Genomic DNA, 12,318 nt, shown 5'->3' with positions numbered 1-12,318 from the left:
AGGGCGAACACTGGCTCTTGGCAGGGGATGGCTCTTACTCTTTTTAGGTATCATAGTCATATCGGTACTTTGTATCTGTTCAGACATACAAGATACCTGTGGCATTTAAATTTCAAGGAAGGGGAATTGATTGGTGGAGAAGAATCTTAAAATCACTCATTGGTGGGAGCAGTCATGGAAAAAAGTTTGAGAAACATTGATCTAGACCAAATGATTTCCCTATATTAGCTCATTTAATTTTATTATCCCTATTTTCTTGTCCCCACTGAAAAAGGAAAATGAGTTAACTAAGAATTACTGGGATTAAGTTGCCCATAGTCTCCCTGAGGACTGGGGATACCCACCCAGGATGCATAAACTTCAAAGTCCAAGATCTAAACAGTGAATGTCCCTATCTGTGTGTAGCCTCGTATTAAAAACCACTTAAAGAGTCAACAGAGACAAACACATAGCCTATTCTAAAATCAGGGAAAACTCTTCTAGGTTCATTCATTCATTGGAATTTCCTGATACAGTATCTCATTATTCGGCTTATTAATAATTGTGAGTCAGCTCTGAAAACATTTGTAATAAAGAATGTTAGGATTCTAGTAAGGTGCAGGCCTATAACCACATGAAGATGGGGCTTTTTGTCTATTCACTCTTACATTTCCAATGCCCAGAATAATGAACACAACACCTAGGAAGTGCTCTAAAAATATGTGTTGAATGAGTAAAAGGGAAAAGGATGTTATATTTCAAGAAAAAAAAAAGTTTTCAAAGCCAAAATGATTTAATTCTGTTTGATATTAGAGCCATGATGTTTGCCCTTAAAAAAATAAACACCAACTGCCCAAAATGTAGGAGAAGCCTCGTACCTACCACAGAGAAAATGAGTTCTGGGTGGCCAGTTGACTTTAATGTAGAAGCAGCTTCTAGCTACTCAGAGCTTAAATGTATGAATTAATATTGTTATAGCAGGCATAGCTGATAGAGAGATTAAATCAGACTTAATTTTCCATCCATTTTGAGGGGCTCAGGAAAGAAAAAACATACCACCAAGTATTATTGTTTGAGATAGAATGGTGATATATATGATCTTTCCTCTTTTCTTTTATCTTCCAACTGAGTTTCAAGAATAGCTGTTTATGTCTGAGGTGGGGACTAAATCTACCTGAGAGGTATTGTTGCATTGGATTGATGATGAAAAAACCCCAAGTTATATGAGGATGTAGTTTCCCGTCCCTAAGAAATTTTGCATTTACCATCTGTAAACAGGAATAACAGGTATCTTTTTTATTTTTTTTCTTTTTTAAAGATTTTATTTATTTATTTGACAGCCAGAGATCAAAAGTAGGCAAAGAGACAGGCAGAGAGAGAGAGGAGGAAGCAGGCTCCCTGCTGAGCCCAGAACCCAATTGGGGTTCCATCCCAGGACCCTGGGATCATGACCTGAGCCAAAGGCAGAGGCTTTAACCCACTGAGCCACCCAGGCGCCCCAGCAGGTATCTTTTTTAAAAAAAGATTTTGTTTATTTGACAGAGATAGAGAGCAAGAGTGTGTATACAGGAGGGGAGGGAGGGGCAAAGGCAGAGGGAGAAGCAGATTCCCTGCTAGAGCAGGGAACCCGAGGCAGGGCTCAGTCCCAGGACCCTGGGATCTTGACCTGAGCCAAAGGCAGATGCTTAACTGACTGAGCCATCCAGGCACCCCTGTAAACAGGAATCTTCAATTGCTCATCATATTACACAAAAATCTGTTAATTCGTCTCATAATCCTTACCAAGGCCTAACATGTGCTTCTGGTTGTGATTTAAGCATGGCTGCAGGATTGATTTTGATTTGCCAGACTACCTCTACAGGCAAATTCAAATTTCAATTTTCACAGATCCTTCCCAGATTAAGCAATTCAGAGGATCAGAATTCAGGAAAGGCTAGATTGCCTCCAAAGAAGCCCATTTTCATATATACAAGTGGAGATAGACAAAAGGATGGTGACATCACCACCATGTCCTCATTTTCTTGTTCCCAGTGGCATTTACTAGCAGCCTTGAGAGGGCTTCTAAGAAAATCTACCATGAGTGCAAAGGAAATGAAAAGTTGTGTAGCTCAGAATCTGAGCGTGGTTAGGAATTTTGCTGGCTGCTTCAAAGGATAAGCCATTTTCCACCCCCATGTTAGACAAAAGCTTCCTTTGGATGTGGGTTCAAATATTTCTTTCTGTAAATCACATTTTTTAGATTCCTATAAAGTGGCTTTTTTTTGTTTTCCTTTGCTTTTAATTCTGCTTTTCCCCATCCCCTTTGAAGCTTATAAAACTTGGCATAGTTAAATGGTAGTGTTGGGAAGCAGGGACGCACACACAGGCAGGCTCGCTGCTGTGCGCACACTCAGACCCTTCTTACTTGGGCAAGCGTACTCCAGCCCTCTTCATGGAGAGGTGGGTGCTTCATGGCTTCTAATTACAGGCTTTCTGCCTCCTAACACTGAGCCTTTGAGAACCCTCTCAGCAGGAACACCGTGTACTACAGACACTCCATTCCACACACTGAATGACCTAATATAATTATTCAGAATTGAAAATCACTTTCACTTCAACAGGAGTATTTCAACCACCCCGCCACTCCCACCTTCTTGGAGTTAGGAACTTAGACATTTCTTTTCAGCATCTTATCAGAATCAGGCTTATCTAGTAGTGCTCTGATGAGCTCTGCACCAGCTTAGCTTTGGGGAACCCCTCATGTCAAATTCCACCCACCACCCCTTGGCTGCTTTAAAAAGAAAAAAAAGAAGAAGAAGAAGAAGACACTAGCAAATGTAGCAAATGTTACTTGCTCATTTGCCTAATGCATTTCTACACCCTTGAGGTCTGCTTCAGACTTCCATTGTGGATTTTATTGTCCTCTGCTTCTATAATTCATATGGAAAAATCACTTTGGTATTATGTAAAGTACAGCATATAATTGCTTTTTGACTTCTTCTCGGGGGGATGGTTTGCTGTCCCAGGCGGTGATGCGAGCATGGTGGGGGCCAATCTCAAAGTAGTCAAATTGATTATTTTTCATGAATGCCCCACTCACTGTTGAATGGTCCACCTGAAATTAGAACTAAAATTCTATGAAAAGGAAGAGCTGGCCTGAGGTGACAGGTTCAAAGGGGGGCTCTAAAGGATTTTTTCTTTTCTTTTTTGGGGGGGCAAGGGGGCCCAGTTTTGTTTGTTTTTTTTCAGATTTTATCCTTGCAAACGAAGAGGTGAAATATCTTCCAAAGTTAAAAAAGCATGCCCTCTTGGATTAGAAGTTTACAAAAGGCAATAACATGAGGAGACCAAGATCCAGGACTTTGAACTTGGACTAACTTGGGACGTTGCCCCAAGCATGTCTTAGCTGAGAGAACTTGGGCAGTTGCTTAACTTCTCTGAGACAGGTCCTTCTTATCTTTCAAAGGGAACACACAGGATTCCCCTTTTCTAGGGTTGCAGGAGGATGACAGTCGTCAGCTGGAGGGTAGGGCCAGGAGAGATTTTTAAGGCATCTTGAAGTCTAAGCGAATGTGGTTAGCTTGTATTCTAAGGATTAGCACCAATATCGATTTCCAGGGGAGTAAAGATATAATCGGGTTTGTGGTACCCAAAGTTAACTGAAATACCAGCACAGTGCTTTCCAAATGGTGTACACCAGTAGAGCGCATTTTGGCTCCTACAAATCACTTAGTAAAATGGCAGGTGCTCTTTAGTAATTGTTATTACAAGTAAAATATCATGATGGTGACGGTAATGGTGATGGAAAGCTCAGCTTTACTCCTTGCTGTTTTTTAAAGCAAACCCGATTCTCCTGTTGGACCCTCATCCCCACATCCCTTTGCCAAGGTGGTAGCAACTCCTGGTGGGCCCATATTGCCCTGACTACCCTGGGTCGGGACCACGTGACCCCTCCCCCGCGGGGTGCCCTGAAAGCCGAGTTTAGCGGCCCCCCTCCCCGCCCCCCGTCCCCCGCCAAGGCCTGGTGGACCTGGGCGGGCGCGCGGGAGGCCGCGCACTCCCGGAGGACCCAGCAGCGGCCCCCGAGAGTGAAGAGAGCGCATTGACGCGGCCGCTGCCGGAGCTAGCGGGCTGCTGGGGACGCGGAGCAGCGCCTCCGCTGCCGGCCCCATAAAAGGAGCAGCTGCCGCCGGGCGGCTCAGACGCGCGGGGATGAGGCGGGCGGCGGCCGAGCGCGCGCTTGGGCGCCGCCAGTGACTGAGGCGGACCTCGGGGGCCGCTCGGGGCCCGCAGGTGAGCGCGCGCCGGCCGGCAGGCGGGTTTTGTCCTTGGGCTTGGAAGTGACAGCAGCCGCGGCAGCAGGGGAGGGGCGGGGCGGGGGTCAGGGAGGCTGGAAGGAGGTTGGGCGGCGAGGGGGAAGGGGGAAGCGGGGAAGACGGCGAAGAGGGGGAAAGGCCAGGGAGGGAGGCAGGAGGGAGCCGCGCCGGGGAGCGGCTGGAACGCGCCGCACTTGCTTCCAGCCCGGGCGTTCAAGTTCCCCACCTCCGACCTCTCGAAGGGGGCGCCGGCCGCATCCCCCCGGAAAGGCTCCCGCGCCGCGCGCCCGCGGATGCTCCAGCCAGCCATGTTTTCCGGGCCAGCATCTCGGGCCGCACCGCTGAGCTTCGAGGCCGGCGCGCGGGGACCGCTTGGGCCGGCGCGCGGGTGCAGGTGGAGGGAGACCCCGCGGCCAGGCTCCACCTGGCTCGCCTGCTGGGGGTCTGGGGTCCGCGGGAGGATGCTGTACTTGGCCGCCACTGGCTTCAGAGCCAAGGTCCCTTCCCCCCTCTCTGCTTCCATTCCCGCCGTCCCCACTTCACTGGCCTGCTGTCACTTAATGAACTGTTGCCCACCCACCCCCCATCTCTCTGGTAGCCTGGATTTCGAGCTTCTTTAGGAGTGTTGTTTGCATAAAACTGGGCTCAGCTGGAGAACGTGGAGGGCTGAAAAGGAGGAGGCCCTTTTGTGTAGCGCCCCATTGTAGAGCCATCTTCCTCCCCTCACCCCCCTAGCCTGTGGAGGTCCCCGGCACAGAAAGAGGGAGGGTAGAGCACCCCAGATCTCCTGGGCTTCCTTCCTCCCCTCCCTTACTGGGATTCCTCGTCTGTGACCCAAAGGTTGTTCCGAAGGGGGGGAGGGCTCTTTTTCACCTGGGATGTCCCCAAATACCCCATGCCTGTAGTTTCCATGGCTTCCCCATCCGCTCACAGGAAATGCAACTCTTGGCAATCATGCCTCTCTGCCTTGGGCAGCTTCTTACAACAGACCATAGTGGCTAGGCATCCGTGGGCTGTAGGGATGGTAGTCTGGGTCGGGGGTTTATTTGAGACTTTGCTTGAGATGCTCTTGAGTAAGAGTTTGGGAGTTCCTCATTTATTCCACTTACTCTGTAGCGGAACCTTGTCCTTAATTTTCTCCTAATAACGAAGCTTCATAGTTGGCCTTTTCTACACAATGTGGTGTGTTTCCACCTGAGGCTGTGCCTTGAGTTGGTCTTGTGGTGGTTTGTGGATGGAATAGAACATATGTGAAGGTGGCTCTGTTATCGAATGAGTCATGGGCAGCATACCTATAGCAGTGAGCTATAAGGAGTGCCTAAGCGCCGACCAGATGCCTGTTCTCAGCCATTTTCATACATTGTGCTCTTCAGGACATACAGCCACCAGGAATCCCCATGTAACATGAAGAAAAGCATGGAGAGGTTAATTGCTGTGTCCACAGCAACCACAAGGCTGTGGTGGGATGTGACCTAGGCAGTATCCCTTCGGAGCTGCTCTTACCCCTGCCCTTTGGTGGAAGGTGGGCTGTAAAACTTCTCTATGACATCATTCTGGGGCACCATGAGGTGCCTAGAAGAACACTGTGGAGTTGGACAGGTTTGGGTTGAATCTTGGAACCAGCATTTACAGAATTTTTGAGTTAACCTGTGTAAATCCAATATGGTATGCTACCTAGTAATGCATATAAAATGCTTAGTATATAATTTATAAATAGCTCTTAGTAGATGTATTTTGGAGTTGCAAGAGCAGTGTCCCAACCAGTTACAGATTGTATTTTATTATTTTTTTTAAAGACTTTATTTATTCGACAGAGACACAGCCAGAGAGGGAGCACAAGCAGGGGGAGTGGTAGAGGGAGAAGCAGGGAGCCTGAGGTGGGGCTCTATCCCAGGACCCTGAGATCATGACCTCAGCAGACACTTAACGACTGAGCCACCCAGGTGTCCCCCCTTACAGATTTTAAAACAGAGGCTGTGTGCATTCATGGTCAACTTTAGCCCTTAGGGTCTGAATGAAGGTGACAGAATGCCTGAACCTCTATAAGCCTCAGTTTTCACATCTGTGAAGCAGGTTGTTCTGCAGCCAAAAGAGAAATGTACTTAAAATAGCACATGGGCTGGCACATATGGTATTGGGGAAATTTTGCTGCTGGGCTTAATTCTTTGTAAATCAGTATAGGCTCCTATATTTTATTTTGTAATATCTGAATTAGTATGGTTCAACATTGTTCCTTGGGCTGCAGTGCATCATAAATCTTCTCCTAATCTTAGCTTAAAGAATTTGCTTGCATACTGTGTACCCACACTCATGTTCATGGGTGCTTAGGCTTACCTGTGTGTACCCACCCATGCATGCACAGCTCATACCATGTACATTTGCAATGATAGGAACTTAGTGAATTCTTATTTATTTAATAAGAGTCCTGTTTCTCTTTGCAAAGCAATCACTCTTTTAAGGGTTAGGGAAACTTCACATTTAATTTTAAAACTGTCTGAAAACCAGCTGGAAGAATTAGCACTGCACCTAACATCTGCAACAGGAATAAAATGGATTGACTATGACATATACTGTCTTCATAGGCTCTAAAAAACTGTAACGTATTTTGTTAAACCGTTATGAACAATCGAGTGGAATCTTAATTTAGTTAAACAATTATAAAATGAATATGTTCTCCAGTGTGGTTTATAGATGTTGGTAAGTGGAAAGAAGTCATTGAATGAAACATTTTCAAAATACAATGTTGACATGGATTAACATGTTATAAACAGCTGTTTAGAGTTTGGCCAAAATATTTGTTTATAAATGAAAAGGATGCCGTAAGCCCAATGTTTATTTAAAAAAAAAAAAGAATGTGTTAACTGGACAACTACCTAAATGCCCATCAATAAAAGTAAAAGAAATTACAGCATATATTTACAATAGGGTGAAAGTATAGTTCTTGAAATAATGAGGTGATGTTTATGCTGATACGCAGAATTTTGTTTTAATCGTCTTTTCAGCACCTCCTAGATCAGTGCTTGCTACTTAATAGTTGCTCAATAAATAATTACATGAATGAGTGAATACTGTTGAGTGAGACAAAGCATTGAATTGTACCTCTAGTTTGGCGCCATGTACGTTTTTAAATGAGCGAATGTGTGTATGTGTATAGAAAGCAATGGCTGTCTCTGGAGAGAAATTGGAGGACTAGGGTAAGGGAGTTTGGGGTGGGTTGGTTGGTTGATTGATTATTTTGTACCATGCCCCCACTATGTGCATGTGCTAATTAAAAACCAAAAAAATTTAGAGGATCCTATTTCCCTAAATTTGGATTTACTTTTTATTATATGTAACTCAGCCTCCCCACTACCCTTTACTACAGGCTGTTAAATTTGTCTTCTTAAAATACCTGCAACCCTCTGATAGGATGAGGAGCATAAATTTGTTCTGGAGAGGAGAGTGTCGGTTAGATGGAATTCCTGTCTGGTAAGTGGTGCGTTGTCCTGCCTGTGAGATTGTTCCTTAGGAAGACCCTATTGTCATCCCTTGGAGCAGTCTTCGTGGACCTCCCACACCATCAACAAGAGTATGGTCCCTCTCAGGAGCTCCTGGCTATTTTTAGATGAATGGATGGGTAGAGTATGACTCATCTAAGAATTTATAATTTTGTAGCAATAAGGGCATGTCTTAAAGTAAGCAGTTATTGCTTTGAGATGGGTACTTCCTGGTCTTTGAGAAGCAGATTACATGCCCTTCCAGAATTCTGACCTCTTGTAGAGGTTCCTGCGGCAGGTGGTCTCAAAGTGCAAGATGGTTCATGAAAATACAGGAAGAAGCTATTAGGAATTCTCTGTTGATACATTTTGAAAATGTTATCTTTTTAATATCCTATATATCCCAGATGTTAATAGGACCTGGAATTTGCATCGCCTTTTGTTTTGTACTGGCCAAACCACTGAAAGTTAGTTGCCCATCTTAATGCCGCTTCCCCTTTGCCTTTTTCCTTCAGTTTCTAAGTTTCTTTTGAAGTTACTATAATCTGTGATAGATGTCACACTTTTTTAAACGGATTTTTAAAGAGTGACAAAAAAAAATAAAGAGTGACAAAGTTAGAGTTTATAAGAACTATGTAATTAAAATTTGTATCTAGAATTTTTAGTATGTGTCCATCTCTAAGATTTTGGTGTCACTTTGTCATCCTTGACCATCTTGGGGAATTAAAACTTAACACACTAGTTTCTACTGCAGCCTTCCAAAAAGATACTTTTTTTTTTTTTTTTAAGTTTTATTTATTTAAGAAATCTCCACGCCTGACAGGGGGCTTGAACTCACAACCCTCAGATCAAACATCGCATGCATTTCCAACTGAGCCAGCCAAGTGGGTCAAGATAACCAACTCTACATCCTGGGGGCGTTTGTAACTTAGACATAACACTTACATGTATTACTTAACTCACAAAATAACCGTAGCAGGTTTGCGTTATGGTTATTATCAGAGATAACACTAATCACACATTTTTGTTTTTTCCCTTCATATTCCTTGACGTTCTGGAGCTGGCCTGCTACTCTCAGTCTGGCCTTGGTGATGGATCTGGACAAGACCACTTGTAATCATGGCTCAGCACAGACAAAAACATAAACATTGTCCAGGCCACAAAAATGGCCCAATATTCTCCCCTCCTAATGTGACTGACTGGTGCTGTGTTATTTCTCCCATTACAGTGCCGTGTTGTTTTGTTCCTCCTGCATTCAAGGTAAGATTTATTAGTTCTTTGTAATCATAGAACTACCACCCTTTGCTAATAGCATCCAGTCCAGAAGGAAGCTCTGCTTTCTCAGACACCTCCCTCAAGTCTCCTGAAGTCGCCTGACACAGGCCCAACTCCTGTAAGGAGCCCCTTGCTATAACCTCTTACTGAGCCACTCCCAAGTTCCCCACGGTGTGCATTCTCCTGTTGCAATGATTAATACACCAACTCATTCAATTACAAGTATGTTCCTGGTGGTTTTTGAAGAATTTTCATTTGGTTGCTTATAAACAGAAGAATTTTTCATCAGTCTTTGAGTAATATATATTTTTTTAAAGATTTTATTTATTTATTTGACAGAGATCACAAGTAGTCAGAGAGGCAGGCAGAGAGAGAGAGGGGCAAGCAGGCTCCCTGACAAGCAGAGAGCCTGATGCAGGGCTCGATCCCAGGACCCTGAGATCATGACCTGAGCCAAAGGCAGAGGCTTTAACACACTGAGCCACCCAGGCGCCCCATCTTTGAGTAATATTTTAAAGTAACATACTGCATGTTACTCTAAATTACTGATTACTCATTATAGTCAATCTGAAAAATACAAAAAGGTATTAAGAATAAAAGGAAAATTCTTACTAATTCCATAACCCAGAGAGAATCATTATAACATTCTGCTGTATTTTCTCTGTATATCTATATATACTTCTACTTCTGTTGTCTTCTTTCTCTGTGTGTATATACATTCTCTCCTATAGACACACACACCCCATAGGTAATTGGGATTATCTTCACCCCGCCTTTTTTTTTTTTTTTTTTTTGACAGAGAGAGAGAGAGAGAGAGAGAAAGAGGACATGGGAGCAGAGAGAGAGAGGGAGCGGGAGAATCTTAAGCAGGCTCCATGCCCAGCACATGCCTGACATGGGGCTCGATCTCTTGACCCTGAGATAATGACCTGAGCCGAAATCCAGAGTTGGACTTTCAACCAACTGAGCCACCCAGGCACCCCAGGATTATCTTGTTTATGTAGTTTTGTTTCCTGCTTTTTTCTCATTTATCCTATCATTATTATGTCCATAATTACATTCATCTGATTTTCCTCAAATACATATTTTTATTTTTAAATAATATCTTGCCATAGGGGAGTAGAAAGTTGCTCATTAATTATCCTATGTGAAATGATCAGTTTTTCCATTTTCAGGGGCTTTGATAAATATGCTTTAATATATATTCAGATTTCTGTTTTAGTTTTCCCTAGAGTATATACTTCGAAAAAGTTCTTTCTATGTGTTGCCTAATTATTTCTCAGAAAAACATCGTTGGCATTCCTAACCATCCAGAGACTTGGTAGCAGTTGGGAACCAGGGCTTGCTGCGCTGTGGGGAGCCCTGAAGTCTGCTCAGCTGTGCGGTGCCCTGCACATCTGTTTTCTCCTTTTCTTTCGTGGCAACCTGGTTGTCACATTTTACTAACATGGCTGCGTGTGCGGTCACCATGTGGGAGCAGGGAGGGGCCGTTCCCAGCGAAGCAGGAATTACTGTGCATTGCTGCACCCCATTCTCCTAAAACCTCTCTCTGGGCAGAATCCTCACCTCCTCAGTACCTAACAGGCAGCTTTGTAAAACATGCTGTCCAGTAAATATGTGTTGCCCAAGTAGACGATAATCCTGTTTCAGACGTAAAGCAGCTTGCAGTTTTAAAAATCCTTTAAATCAAATACAGTTTTCTCCCCAAAACAAATATAAAAATGTAGAACCCTTATCCCCCCCCCCCCCCCGCCCAATTTTCCTCCTCTCATCCTGAAAATGTTTACCCAGGGCCTCTTTTTGCCAGGCACTGTTATGGGCCCTGGGGGTCTAGCAGCAAGCTAGCAGTGAGCTCAACCAAGCTTGCATTGTGCAATGTGGATACAGAGAGGGGGAAAAAATGCCAGGGAGTGACACCTACTTTGATGTAAAATAATAAAGCAGTGTGAGGAGACAGAAAGTAAAGGGATTTGTAGTTACTTTGGATAGAATGGTCCAGGGAGGCAAATATAAATTAAGGAGTAGTTTCTCTCCTATTTGTGGGCTGTGATTGTTGATCCAGAATATTCTTCACAGTTGAGATGTTACTGAACGTCTAACTATGAGTTGTCACTGTATGTGGTTTGTGATGCTCCGTTTGAGGCCATCTCGGTGACAAGCACTCTCCATATGTTATTTCATCGAATATTCCCACTGCTCCTATGGGAGAGCTGTTACGCCTTTGCTGTGGAAGTCAGTGTGTGGGGAGCCAGAGAGGTTAAGCAAGTTACTGTGCTAAGTTCACAGGGCTCCTCTGTAGCAGAGCCGATCCCCACATCCAAACTTTGTTGAAAGGCCCTTGTCACCCGCCATTGGCCAAGACTGAGAAGTCTAGAGTTAGTCCTTCCTTAGGTTCCTGAGGTTAAGAAGGAAAAGGCACTTGTGGTCAAAACTCCTGGCGGAAAGGTTAATTAGAAACCATTGGTATGTAAACTATTTATATGGATGACAGGCGGCTTTTGTTTCCAGAAAGTGGGTACAGGCACGGGCCTCTCTTCATATGCTAACTAGTTGTACACAGTCTGCGAATGTGCAAAGGAAGCCAGCTCCCTTTGTGTCTAGGAATAGCCTGGAAAGACTTGTTCTGCTTTTGATCCGAGTGGTGCTGTAGTGAGTTATTTAACATATGTTCCCTTACACCCCCGTTATCGAGCACATACGTTTTGGCCCACGATCACAAGTGTGCACACAGGTTAAAAGGACACAGGCATCTTTTTTGGTTGTTGTTCTTTTTCCCTAGAAAATGGAGATATCCATTTCAGCTGTCCCCCTGGCAGTATTATGGGGAAGAAAGTTTTCTCTTGGGCGGTAGTTACTATGTGTGCCTTGTTTCATAAAAGAAAAAATATTGAGGACCAAGTGGGGAGAAAGTGGCTGCTCTAGGGTCGGACTGCTGCCTTTCATACATCCCTGTGGTTCTGACGTGAATCTGGCTTTCCAAGCGTTCGATGACAGTGCAGCATCTAGCAGATCTTACCAATGGAAGGGAATGACATAGAGGCTGTAATTAATTTTTCAGCTCAATTACATGTGTCTTTTGATAGCCCTAATACTTCATTGAGCTCTGGTAATCCTGCCATCAAGCTCAGCCTAACTTGGTATGAATCTGCCTGTAGGAGATTTCTGGATATGGGTATTTCTTTCAGAAAGTATAACACACAGGATGAATATTTTTGGATGAGAGAGAGAGGGAGTGATACAGGTGTTTTACTGCTCCACTAAAAGTGTGGTGTATACTTTGATTCTGGCCAAGG

At 44.3% G+C, this 12,318-nt stretch overlaps 1 protein-coding gene across 14 annotated transcripts in view; it reads left to right on the top strand.

The window, feature by feature from the left end:
• MAGI1 (membrane associated guanylate kinase, WW and PDZ domain containing 1) overlaps positions 1 to 12,318 on the top strand; it is a 633,434-nt gene that overhangs the window by 455,107 nt on the left and 166,009 nt on the right. The gene's annotated exons all lie outside the window — the stretch shown is intronic.

Source organism: Lontra canadensis, unplaced genomic scaffold, assembly GCF_010015895.1.
Source record: "Lontra canadensis isolate GAN:19392208 unplaced genomic scaffold, GSC_riverotter_1.0 scaffold34, whole genome shotgun sequence".
NCBI lineage: Eukaryota > Metazoa > Chordata > Mammalia > Carnivora > Mustelidae > Lontra > Lontra canadensis.
The sequence above is the reverse complement of the archived record's forward strand: the minus strand, read 5'-3'. Positions and strand labels throughout refer to the sequence as shown.